This window comes from Miscanthus floridulus, chromosome 15 (genome assembly GCF_019320115.1).
Source record: "Miscanthus floridulus cultivar M001 chromosome 15, ASM1932011v1, whole genome shotgun sequence".
Taxonomy (NCBI): Eukaryota; Viridiplantae; Streptophyta; class Magnoliopsida; order Poales; family Poaceae; genus Miscanthus; species Miscanthus floridulus.
Genome location: NC_089594.1, coordinates 48,825,447 through 48,838,582, shown reverse-complemented (window position 1 = coordinate 48,838,582; position 13,136 = coordinate 48,825,447). Strand labels below are relative to the sequence as shown.

The window sequence follows — 13,136 nt, the reverse complement described above, 5'->3', positions numbered from 1 at the left end:
CTCTTGTGGGTCTGAACTCACTCTTCATTCCAGCCTTAATTGGAGGCTATTTGAGTTGATGCATACCTCCACCTCTCTTGTGGGTCTGAACTCGCTCTTCATTCCAGCCTTGATTGGAGGCCATCTTCTCCATGAGAGCTATTGCAGCTAGAAGTGTGAGTGACACAAAAGCACCTCCAGCAGCAGCATCCATAGTCTCACGGGTACTTTTAGTCAACCCATGGTAGAATGTTTGCATAAGTAGCCAATTTTCCATCCCATGATGAGGACATTCTGATATGTAGTCTTGAAAGTGTTCCCATGCCTCAGGGATAGATTCTTCATGTTGTTACTAAAAACTTGAAATTTTGCCACGCAGAGCATTGGTCTTGCCCGTGGGAAAGAACTTGGCTAGGAAGGCAGGGGAGCAATTGTCCCATGTAGTATTTCTATCTTTGTTGGCATAGAACCACTGCTTCGCTGGCCCCAAAAGTGAGAATGGGAAGAGACAAAGTAGTATGGTGTCCTTGGTTACTCCTTTGATGGTGAAAGTGCTATAGATCCCCAAGAAGTGTTGGAGATGTGCACTCGCATCTTTATGTGCCTTTCCATAAAACTAGCTAGCTTGCACCATGTTGATGAGAGCTGGCTTGAGATCAAATCCATTGTCTCCAATATCGACATTAGGTCTAGTATGGATATTGTTAGTGGTTAGAGCAGAGAATTCTCAAAGAGTCTTGTTAGCCATGGCTTCAAATTCTGGTGTGAAGCTTTGCCTTATCCGGTTGTCTTCCAATTCTGAAACTAGGACTTTCTTGAGTTTGGCTCTAGTTCTCCTGATCAATGCTTCGATATCTTCAACGTAGTTTGTTGGACTGTTAAAACCGATCATACATTACCCTACATAAGATACACAAGTAGACAAAACAAGGGTAAGCCTGTTTGAGCAGAGCTTAGTGGTTTATCTCGATCACATCAATAAGCAAAAGATTATCAATACTTCCTTTGTCTAGCTACCTTCCCCGGCAACTAGTGCCAAAAATGCTTGTTAGTATTTCTTTACTTGTCACTTATTTTAGTAGCCACCTATTAATTACCTACATCTCCTAACATTATTTTACTAGGTTGTCATCCCTAGTGATGGTGCCAGAGATGCTTGTTGGTACTGCCTAACATTGCTACTAGAATGATACTAAGTACTTCTTTATCCTAATATGTGTCTAGAAAGAATATAAAGATATATGAATGAAAAGGAATCTACAAGTGCATAGATAATTATACCATTGTAGCACTTCACCCGACAATATTCCAGGTATCATTATTTATATTTTTACCACATGGAAGGTCTAGCATGGACATGTATTGATATCTTATACTATTGATGGAGTAAATCATAACCAATATTCCACTCATAACAGGGGTAAGTCATAGGATAAGATATATATATATATATATATATATATATATATATATATATATATATATATATATATGAAAAGTATTGATCAATGATAACGATAAATCACTTAGAGTACTCCATTCTATAGCATTACCATGGTTAGGTATAGTATTAGAGGAATAATTCCTAGGTCATTTTTAATTACAAGTCAAAGCATACATTGATTAGTGCAATTGCACCTAGTAATCATGGCTAAGATCATCTTTATATCTACACATAAGGGATATTACTAAGGAAGATTAGAACAGAGCTTGTCTTCCATTGTAACTAGATCATACTTGTATACCTATATTCGGGGAGTGGACTACAAAGGACGCAACGGGAGTGTCACATCCGTGATCTACCACATGGCCTAAAATATAGGGTGTATCTATGGGTAAACAACGTATAAGCACCATGCTTACATAATGTCGACCACTCACCCCGTGTACTTTGGAGCTAGCGTTATATGAACCTATGCATAAACATAATGATAAACTAGCTATACTAAGTATTTAATCAAAGTAGATGAAGAACATTATAACAAAGAACATGAATAAGATGAATACTAATATTGTCATAACAATTGTAGCAATCATATAAAAATAATGGAGATACAAAAGAGAGGGGCTACAAGGATTATACCAAACCACACTCTTGACATGATCGGGAATCCAAGCGAAGCCTACTTGCATCCCTCTATATCTAACCTAACTAGCTATGCCCTAGAATTGATGGAGCTCTGAGGATGATTAGGGTTTCTATCTTCTCAAATGACTTGATCCTCAGGGGGGTGGCAGGTGCTGATATATATAGGATGGAATGTCCAATGTGAGCCCTTGGATCAAACTAACTTAAAGAACGGCATAGATGCAACCTAGGAGGCGGTGGACAACCGACATTGCAACACGGAGACCGATAGGTGAGCCCAGCGGCCTATAGGTGGGGCTAACTGGCCCCACCTGGCAGCCTCTGCCTCTCTGGCTCGGTGTCTGGCTTTGCCTCTCTACCTTATGGAATTTATTAGTTTAAACCCCTAGACCTTTGTTGGTGATCATATTTATGCCCTTATGCATGCTATATTGATGGTTTATAATGGTTGTTAACTACCATCAAGAACTTGGTTCTCAAATTGGTCAAGGCAACTTGCTGACCTAAAGGGGCTTAAAGGATAATTGCCTTTTTTGAGGGATTAGTTATCTCTATGGATCTAGGCACATCTAATGACATAATTATACTTAACCATCTATTTCATACACAAAATGACATCAACATAATTTCTCAACTTGAGAACTATTGGATTTGTCAAAAACTCCAAACCCGCTATATTAATCGGAGCTGTACTAACTATTTGGTTAGACTCAAGGGTAACCCTAGGGGCAATGATTTGATACCCCTTTCCAAACTCCATAGTTAGAAACTTATTATCTCAAACATATCCCTCATGAATAAATGAATGAGATGCTCTAGTATCAAACAACACTCTAGCTCGAATGGAGTTGATGGATAACTTACCAACCATCATGCCATCATCCACTTTAGCTTCCTCAGTGGTCACAAAGTGTAGCTAAACATTCTTCCTGGGCACATTGGTGGTACGCTTGGGGGCCAGCGCTCGCTGTGTAGCAACTTGTTGCTACTTCTATTGCTTAATTGGGCAGTTGTAAGCAAGATGGCCAAAACCTCCATAATCATAGCATGCCCTAGAAGCTATCGCTGCCTGCTTGTCCTTCTACCTTTATGCCTGCTAAGGTGGATGATTGTGAATCCACATCGGGCATGGTGCTACAAAGCTAGGATCCTTGGGGGTGTTAGTGCTACCTTCTGCCTTGAGGACAAACCTTGTCCTTGGCCTTAGTGGTAGGCGGCTCTCTTGCGACCTTCATTCCCTACCACATTCTTCTTAGTTTTAGCCTTGATTGCGGCACTCACCATCTCATTGAAAGCGGGAGTTGGCATGTTGCATAGCTTCTCTTGCATCACAAGACTAAGGCCATGCTCGTATATCACTTTCTTAGCTTCATCAGTCGCTACTTCTTCGGAAGCATATTGAGCAAGCCCATTGAACTTATGGGTGTACTCCACCACTAACATTCTTCCTTGGACTAAATTATGAAACTCTACAACTTTGATGAGCATGGACCTCATGGGTATAAAGAATCCACAAAAGGCCTCCCTAAACTGCTGCCAATTGAGATGCACATTAGGGTGCAGGTGGGCATAGTAGTCATGCCACCAATGACCAGCTACCTTCTAAAGTTAATGCATGGCAAAATTCACCTTCTCCTATTTTGTGAACTAGACTAGTGTGAACTTTTGCTCCATGGCTCTCAACCAATGATCAATGTTTGTATTTGTTAACGCTAACAAATAAATCTGCAAGTGCACAGATACTGCTGTAGCTTTCACCCAGAGTATTCCTAGGTATCGATTTCCATGGGGAACAAGAAGTGAACAAGAAAAGAACAAGGTTGTCCAAGGAAGAAGTGCTTTTGTGGCTAGAGAGGGGTTCTCTAAGATTTTCCCAAGATGACTAGATAACCAAGACTCGGGCTTACTAAACTTACTTACTTCGGAGCAACAGTACCTTTTTGATCCTCAAAAAGATTAGGAAGAGGTGATCGGGAACAGGCTGCCAAAAAGCTATATGGAAACACCAACCCGAATGTGGTGGACTACAAAGGCCTGGTCAGAGCTATCACCTCTAGGGCTACCACAACTATCCATAGGTGTGGCAGAACCACCAAAATTATATGGCCCACATGTACCTATCATTGTCCTAAAGACCTCTGACTACTACACACAAGAGCCAGATAACTTTGGTAGTCTATCGAGTGTCCTTGCTGAACCCCAAATCATCCACATTTTACAACTCATACAGGATCAATCACGGAGTTACCACAACATTACAATGGTTGGTACAAAAATATCATACATCAGAGTGCAGAAGATTTACAAAATCAGATTACAATGCATGTTCAAGTCAAAACTTTAACTTAAGTTCAAATGGTGAGTAGAATTGCGGAAGTGACTTAGGGAGAGTATCTAAGGTAGAGGAGACAGCCAGATCATGTCAACCTCAATTAGCAGCACAAGTCAGAACCAGCAATAGGGGTTAACAAACCCTGAGTACTTGAGGGTACTCAAAAAAGTTTTCCCCGACTAAAAGAAAAGACTCCAATGGTATGCAGGCTTAAAGGTAAGGTAGAAGCAAGAACAACATTTGTAGAAAAGCTTACTATAAGTGGATCCTTACTTTCAATGTTTTAGCTTTGTATTAAGTTTTTCAGTAGTATCTAGTTTGCACCTAATCTAGCTCAATTACTACATTAATCACCTCATCTCATCTTATCTCGTATCCATAAGTAACCATGTTCCATTGATTAACTACGATGTAGAACAGAGAATCGAGTCTTCTTCTCTACGAAGCAACAATGATTCAAATTGATTGACCCTGCGGGGTTTCCTTACCACACGACATATGTAGGTCCTAGACCTACACATATCAACCTTCACTCAGATCCTCCAAAACATGAACGGGTCCAGCGCTACCTGAGAGCATAGTACTCCACCTCCCTACACCATTCGACGATGGATTCACAGGATGTGCACACGCTACTCTCACCATCTCTCCACTCCCTAGTGCATGGTTGTCATTTCTCATAATGAAATAGCTGAGGTATCAAGCATACCGGAGCATGTGGCCAGTACTACAAGGTCTAAACTCACAATAGGTCTACAAAGGTACGGTCCTTAATCGACATAGGTGGAAGCACTACATTGAGACTCCATTCTCGATGCAAGCTAGCTGCCTAGTCTCAATTTAATATTATCATAACCGTGGTATTTCACAACCCATAACCAAGGTTGAGAAGAGCAAGGTAAACCCATTTCTCTCAAGTGATGAAACCATCATTCGACTTCTATCGAAGTCTAAGCATTACTAAGCATAAGATATACTGACCTACACATACTAGCAAGGTACGACTAAGGAGACCTGAAATCAAGGTAATCATGCAGCAACGGTATTCGACCAACCTCTAATTACTTAATTCACATCTCACAAGACTTAAAGTGTAATAAAGATTTGTAAATACTAGACAAGGGTTTAAGCTCCAGGGCTTGCCTACATTGCAGAGAAGGTTAGAATCGCTGAAGGATCATCAAATTCAAACTTGGCACAAACACCACTAGTGGATGGACCTTTTCTGAAACATGATCCCCACGATCCTTCTCACTTTCATCCACTACACGTAGTAAATGATACTTGCTTAACATGATGAAATGCATGCCATGATGCATGATTAGAGACATAAAGTGCATAACAGAACTTTAACAATCTTAAGAAAGTTGAGAACAACTTTTCTTCACAGTACAACTAGAATTACGTTTCGCAAAGCATTCTAATCGTTTAGTTAACAAGTTAGTCAGGTACTTATTAAGAAAACAACACCTACCATAAGATAAGAGCTAAGCAAGAGAAGGCAAGATCACATCACATAGACTTAAGTATTAGAAAGCAAGGTATAAGACTAAGCATCACATAAACCTATCATACTTGGACAACAAAGCATATGAAGCCTAATATATACAACCACTTCATGCAAACATGAATCATTATTAGCTAATGAATTACTTAACATTAACAACAGGATCATAAGTGAGTTCAGGTAGACAAGATTAACACCAAAGAAGTCTTAAGCACATAAACCATGCTATTATCACTTAAGTAAAAGCTAGCTAAAACAATCAACTTTAAGCCTACACGTTTTCAGGGAAAGCAGCATAACAGTTTCTTCATTTAACCATAACTGAAGATATAGACATCCAACAAAGGTGATCCTAGATCTTCTGAAAAGCTTAAGAACTTGTGTACAACTTTGTTAATATTATCTAAAGGTCATTAAATAGCTAACAAGGTCAAACAACACAAAGAACACAATTGTGTCCGGAATTGGACAGAATCTGGCATCACACTTCAAACAGCTATAAGTGTAGTTCTAGACCACCAAAGGAGGTGTTCTTGAACAATTTGGAAAACTTATGAAAAGCGCTACAACACTTTCATTGTCACCAAGAGGTGATCCAAAACATAACTAAGGCAAAAAGCATCATCATTCAGATCTGTACAGAAAGTAAACAGAAACTGACATTGAACTTGCAAAAGCTATAACTCCTAAACCAGCTGGCCTAAAATTATGAAATTCTAGGATAAGAAATACATGGAAGTTAGCTACAACTTTTGTATTCAACACATTCACAGAAAATATGATTAGCATGATGAAAACAGCCACTTATCAGTAACTGCTCATGCAGCAATTTCAGCACCTAAGTGAAACCAAGTGATTTACTTGATCCACTAACAAGACTAGGCATGAGTAACTAATGACATGGATCATAAACCACTATTAACTCAGCTACTCAACATCAGTCAAAGCTAATATGATACATACTTAAAAACATTTAAACATGGATATTATATCTAGGTGGAAACTTGCATAAGCAACACACATTTACTAATTAATATATTAATAAGAGAGCATGTATACATGTCATCCAAAAGATTAAACTAACATTAAATTGCCTCAGTCATCATCTCAGGTCATTGCACACAAAAGGGCAATTCACATAAAGCATATACATGGATCTACTTACTAAACAATTTGGATAAATCATTTTAATTAATAACCATCATGTGAATTACAATCAAACCATGAAAGCAATTAAGTTGCCAAGGAACAATAGGGGTTTGGGTGTTCCCAGGTCCACAAACAATGCTCAAAATACACCAAAGCCACTTAAGCTTATCTAATTCACTTTAGTATTTATTAATTAAGAAAAAGGCATTTAAACACAATAAATTTAATTAACTAAGTTACATTTATCAAAACAATACCAAACTTTTTGTTAGGTAGGTATTAGCATGTAAAGCATACACAAAAAAGTTTCATGATTAAAGAATTATTATTTTTGCCTATAAAAATGATGGAAGGTACATTTATTAATTAAAAGATGAAATTTTTAAGCATAACAAAACTACTGGAAATGACCAATTCATTTTTCCATGGTAGAGCATATCATAACAAGGATACATAAAAAGTTTCATTTTTTCTCATGCTTCAATAATTAATTATGAAATAAACAAGAAACTCCATAGATTATCATTTTCTAAAAATCAAATCGGATTGAAAAAACCTTTTGTACCCAGCCGCAGCCAGCCACAGTCTATGACAAGTGGGGCCAGGGTCAACTGCATAGTGCCCCCATGCGCTGCAGTAGGTACATGGTGGTTGACCGCCATTTCCTTGCTGGCGATGAGGTCTCCAGTGACGACGACTATCCTGATGTGATCCTAGTCAACCCCCTGCACCCCTCCACGCTACCGGTTCAATGAAAAGACACCCCAGCGAGCTCGACATCAGGCATGGGAAAGGCAAGCACACGTTCCCCATCCTCTCGTGACAACGCCTAAGCTATCAGATGATTGAGTTAGGGTTCAGCTCGTGCATGATTGTGGCCATGGCGAAAGGCGACGTATGACATGGCGATGCGACTGTGGACTGGCGATGATGGCCCCTAATTAGCCCAGCTAAGGATGGCTACACACTTAGGGTGCTCACTTCACTCGGTTAGGCTTGATGGTTGAAATAAGGATGAAGCGGAAGTGGCTGCCAGTGGTGAGGACGAGCACATCGGTATGAACTAGACAGCGAGGTGGCATTCCGACATGTCCGGTGCTCTATAGTTAAAACTGAGGGGCCGATGAGCATCACTAGGATACAAGGAATTGAAAACAAGGAAGAACAGGGTAGGAGATGCTCTAGTGAGGTCTGGCCATAGTGGAGGTGCAAACAGGCGGCCATGGTGGTGTGGCCGCGGCTAGAAACGTCGCTAAGGGTGATGCTGGCAAAGCGGGATGGGGAGACCAGGCTCAACGGATGCACAATGACAACACGAGACTACTAGTGCGAGGAATTAGGTTGAGACGCTATGGCGGCGGCCAATTTGGCTAGTTAGGCGAGAGGTACCGGTGATGGCAGTGAGGTGAGAAGGAGCAGGATGACGGTAGCTCGACTTAAGACGATGAGGTGAAACGTGGGCGAAGCGTCCAGGTGTGGCCAATAGCTGCTTGTCGTGCCACTACGAAGCAGGTGCGTGGCCACACAGTGAAGGAATGGCGCGAGGGACAGTGGGTGGTCGGTGGCAAGCAGGTGAAATAGGAGAAGCAGGCTGTTGGTGGTGCACTATTCATGACAGAAACCCCATCTTTAGCGCACTTGTTCTCCTAATTTTGCAAAGCAACTCAAAAAACTTCAAGAATAAAAGTTGTTCATCTGTCTCTTGACCTTGATCTTTACTTTAAGGGCTGACATGAAAAGATTGCTAGTTTTGAAAATTTGGAGTTTCAAATGTGGTTTCAGTGAAACTGAAAATAAATTCAGTTTCAGGTTTTGAAAACTGGTTTTCCTTAGCACCCTTTTGAGCAGTTAATTAACAACTAATTTCTGATCAAACATTACATCTAAATACACATTATTAAAGCTTAAACATAGGACTAAACAATGGAACCAAGGTTAGGCAAAATTTATTTATCAAAATTGATTTATTAATTCTCCCAAAATTGAACTTAACCATGATTTCCATGACTTAGCCAAAAAGCTAAGGGAAAACCAGTATTACATTCAATATTTGGAGTCCAATTTCAACATGTTTGACTTAGAAACATCACTAACCTTTGATCCCACATTATAGAGCATACTTTTAACAACAAAGTTGATATTAACAAAATTTTAATTATTTAAGCAATTTCACATATATAAATTCACAAAGAGCCTTAATTGATATTAATGATAACATTTCATGCAGCACTTATGACTCAACATATACAACATATGAAATAGCCCATTTGCAACATAGCAAAGCTATAAATGAAACATCACTTATGCAACATATGAAACATCACTTTTGCAACATGGACATGGCATAAATGAAAGATAGAATGCAGTGATGAAAAATTACTTGGTGATTATGCCTAATTGTGCTCATGAACAAGTTTTAACTAGTTTTGAACATCTAGGATGTTATAGTAGGGTTGGGCGCAAACTTAGACAACCTATAGTCTAGACACCACATCTACACTATCGATTACTACCCTTGTCTCACGTGATAACTAGAGCACTCAGTCGAGCAGAGTTCCCATAAGTAAAGTGAAGTAAGACTTGACTTAATCAAATAGAAAGATTGGAATTACCAAAGTATAATCTAGATATTACTCAAAAATAGTGTTGGCTCCATAGAGATACAAAGTTGAGGATGATCCAACAGACTTGGCTCCTCTTCTGCTCTCTTCTTCTCCTCTCATCCCTATTTTAACTTACAACTAGGTGTCATGCAACTAGAGGGACACTACTACTAAATATAGATGAAGAATGGAGCACAAGTGTAGGTGTGTGGAATGAGGGAGGCATCCCTATCTATTTATAGCTGCTCCTATGGCCAGTTTGCGAGAGATATTCATGCATGCCCACATGCAACTGACGTGGGGAGATCACCTTGAGATGCCAAGTGGAAGCCCAAGGTGGTTAGCATAGCCTAGGTGCGGCCGCCCCCTAGGTGTGGCCGCACATAGGTAGAGCCTCCCCATGACCGCCTTCCGCATGGCAGTTCGTTGATGGGCCTAGGTCACTGTCTATGTGGGTTTTGTGCCCAGATGTGATAGGTAGGTGGACCTTCTCATTTATTCTTTGCACTAATCTTCTTTTTACACTTTGTCTGAATGCAGACTTTGAGTATTTTTCCATGTTTTCCTGATATATCCTATTGCAATTGATCAATCAACAAAACTTGTGGAATTTGTTAGAAAATTTTTGTGAGAACATGGGCTATCTTTATTGTCATCTTTCTTTTATTCTTTTCATCTATTTTTTTCTTATTCTTTCTCGTTTTTTCTTTCTTTTTTTTGATGATAGCCTCATGCCTCTTTTTGCAAGAAAACTTTTGAGAGAGATACCAACAAGGAGTTAGAGCATTTATTTTGATGGAACCAAATTTTTGTCCACTCCCATTGTAGGAGTAAAACATTTTTGGATGGATTTGGGTGAAAGACGTGTTTTTACGCCTACTCCTAGTGTAGGAGTAGTGCTTTATTTGGTGGCATGTACGTGATCTTAATTTTAAAAGCATGATAACTTTCTCAACGTGGTCAACAAAGTTTGACAAAGCTCAACTCAAAGACAAGTAGCATATGTAGAAGGTTTTCATCATGATATTTGCCCTTGGTAAGAATTTCTTTATCATTGAGGAGTATGTGAGAAACTATGGAATTTGACATTTTATAAAAAGGAAATTCTCCATGTACTTTGAATAGAAAAGGTTGGATTCCCATGTCAAAGCCATATCTCACTTCACAACAACTTATTCAATATGTTTTTCCTATATGATATTTCCCACAAGCACTAAGTGTATGTAAGGAATAAAGATCATGCAAGCAAATCTCGAAGAGCTATATTCATGTTCACTTTTCAAAATTTTAATTCTAAGTGTGAAACTTTGTTCTTTTTAATTTGCTTGTTTAAACGAGTGTAGACTAGGAGCAAGCACATGAATAAGTCGGAAGGAATCAAACCGAGTTGTGTACAGGCTTCTCCACTAGTTCATGATGTGGTTCAGTGCTTTTGTTTCATATTTTAATTTTTATTATCATGTATGACATTTTCAAACACAATCAAATTTACAGGTGCAAGGCATGGGTGAGAAGATGGAGTGCAAACCAGTGTGCCCGGGAGAAAGCAAGGTAGGGTCGGGTCCCCCACACTTGGACTTTTATTTCATTCGACACTAAAAGCCAAGTGTGAATGTTGGAGCACCTCCTTAGTGTGTATTGCAGCACCCATGTTACCAGACATCGTTCATCCTTTGGTTCTGTAATTGTTAGTGACAAAGAATACCTAAGGGGAACATGTCTAGCACCTAGATTTTTATTATGGGAGAAAGGGAGGTCATAGCTTTAATCTAAAAAACTAAGTTTAAAATGAGTTTATTGTGCAATATATATATATATATATATATATTTACTTATTTTATTATCTTTATTGAAAATTTCTAATAACTAAAAAGAACCAAAGAAGCATGGGTTTTTTATTTTTATTTTAATTATCATTATATAATATTTTTTGAGTGACATTAGCATAGTGAGCAAGGCATAAAAGTGAAACAAAGTAGAGACAACCAAGACAAAATCAATGAGTGAAGCATGTCCTGAGATGTTTTTAGAGAAATTCTTCCCCACACTTTAATTTTGCAATATGCAAAATGAAGTTTGGATGGTAGCACCCTCCGTTGAATGTGCTTCATTATTGAATGATGTTTGGTTGTATTTACCATGTGTTTCAACCCTTCGTTCTTTTTGTTAAAAACCTAAAAGGTTAGTGACAAAAATACCTGAAGGAGCATATTCATGAATATGTCCTTAAGCTCATTTTCAATAGTAATGTTATTAATTACTATTGTATTTATTTTATGAAAGTAAAAGGATTTGTTTTTTCAAAGAACTATTTTTTTAAGGAATGATGAAAGAACAGGTTATCTCCTGAAAGTGCTTGTTTTAGGACAAAAGCTTATCCATGGGAAACCTTTTGAATTACATCTTATGTTGGTGACCTGGTTTCCCCTCCAACACCAACCTTCATGGGTGGATCTATAAAACTCATGCCAAAATGCCACGGGATTTGCAAAATCTATGATACACAAAAGCATCTACAACAACCATTTTAAAGTTTTTATGGACCGAGAGCAAGAAGGGGTTGTGGATTTTGCAAGGGAGGGTAGAGTTACAGATTGATTTTGGAGATTTCTCATATTAGCATGGATTTGATGGGATGGTTAGGAAATAACTTCCATGCTCATCGATAAAATCTTCCATTTTAGGGGAAGCATTTTCTTTCTCATGACAATTCAAATTTTCCACAAGATTTGGATAGGTCATGGTTTCTATGGAGATTGAAATAAGCTCACCCCAAGGATCAAGAACGGATTTGGATGAAACATCGAATGCGGGCATAGGGGGGAGAGGATAGAATTGGTTTTACATGAGGTGATTCTCCCTCTATGAGTTTGCTTGAATATTTCATCCTTGAATTTTCCATGATGTTTCATATAGGAATTCAAGACATGAGATAATGTTGAATTACGGATGCTCTAAGGTGTTCCCAAGATCAGCATTAAGTAAAAGGTCATCCTTGAATTCAAAGGGACATATAAAAGGATGGGATTCATCGTCCCTAGAAGTGTGATATGTTCCTAGAATGGGAGGTTCTTTGGCAACTAGATCAAAAGAAGGATTTGAAGGAATTTTGGACTTGGCTGCATATACCTCCTCTTGTTGGTTGGGGCCTGACTCAATTGTTTGTTTGGGAAACTTGTCATAAATGCTAGTATAGGGGGTGTTTTCAAGGATTTTCTCAAGAATGGATTTCCCTTCACTAATGGTTTTGTGAGTGAACGAGCCTCTAGAAGATAGGTCAAGTTGGAGAGTAGCTTCCATGCTAAGACCAAGATGGAAGTGGTAAAGAAGGACATGGTCAGGCAAGGAATGGTTTGGACTGGTATTGATAAAGCTCAACAACCTAGCCCTAGCTACTCCTAGAGTCTCCTTCTCCTTCCATTGAAAGGTAAGATGTTCTATTCGAAAAAGCAGCAATTCGAGAAAGAGGGAAGAAAG

The 13,136-nt window shown here is 38.9% G+C and overlaps 1 non-coding gene across 1 annotated transcript; it reads left to right on the top strand.

The window, feature by feature from the left end:
* Window positions 1-254: 254 nt before the first annotated feature.
* On the top strand, window positions 255-361 carry LOC136509812 (small nucleolar RNA R71). Its single transcript, XR_010772551.1, has one exon. It is a non-coding gene; the product is annotated as a small nucleolar RNA R71 (small nucleolar RNA).
* Window positions 362-13,136: the final 12,775 nt, after the last annotated feature.